The sequence below is a fragment of the Morone saxatilis genome, unplaced genomic scaffold, assembly GCF_004916995.1.
Source record: "Morone saxatilis isolate NCDOM2014 unplaced genomic scaffold, NCSU_SB_2.0 Contig11, whole genome shotgun sequence".
NCBI lineage: Eukaryota > Metazoa > Chordata > Actinopteri > Moronidae > Morone > Morone saxatilis.
In genome coordinates, this window is record NW_023339663.1 from 25696247 (window position 1) to 25696501 (window position 255).

A 255-nucleotide genomic window follows, 5' to 3' on the forward strand; every position below is an offset into this window, starting at 1 on the left:
GGGGTTAGAGATGGATAAACTGGAGGTAACTGCCACTGTTCATTAACACTGGTTAAGAGTATTTTTTTCTGCTTTGATATATTAGAGGACAAACTAGAATCTAGCGCAGTCCTCCCATTTAGCAGGTCAAAAACTGTCTGTACTATCAACTTTGCCGTTGACCATGTTTATTATCTAAAGTACAACCGTTGTTGTCTAACTAGTGCTGGGCTGTACTGACATTCTGGCAGTTCCACACTATATCACGGCAAATGT

At 40.4% G+C, this 255-nt stretch overlaps 1 protein-coding gene across 1 annotated transcript in view; it reads right to left on the minus strand.

The window, feature by feature from the left end:
- The window catches only part of LOC118343448 (neuropilin and tolloid-like protein 2), an 18960-nt gene that overhangs the window by 3753 nt on the left and 14952 nt on the right, over nucleotides 1-255 (minus strand). The gene's annotated exons all lie outside the window — the stretch shown is intronic.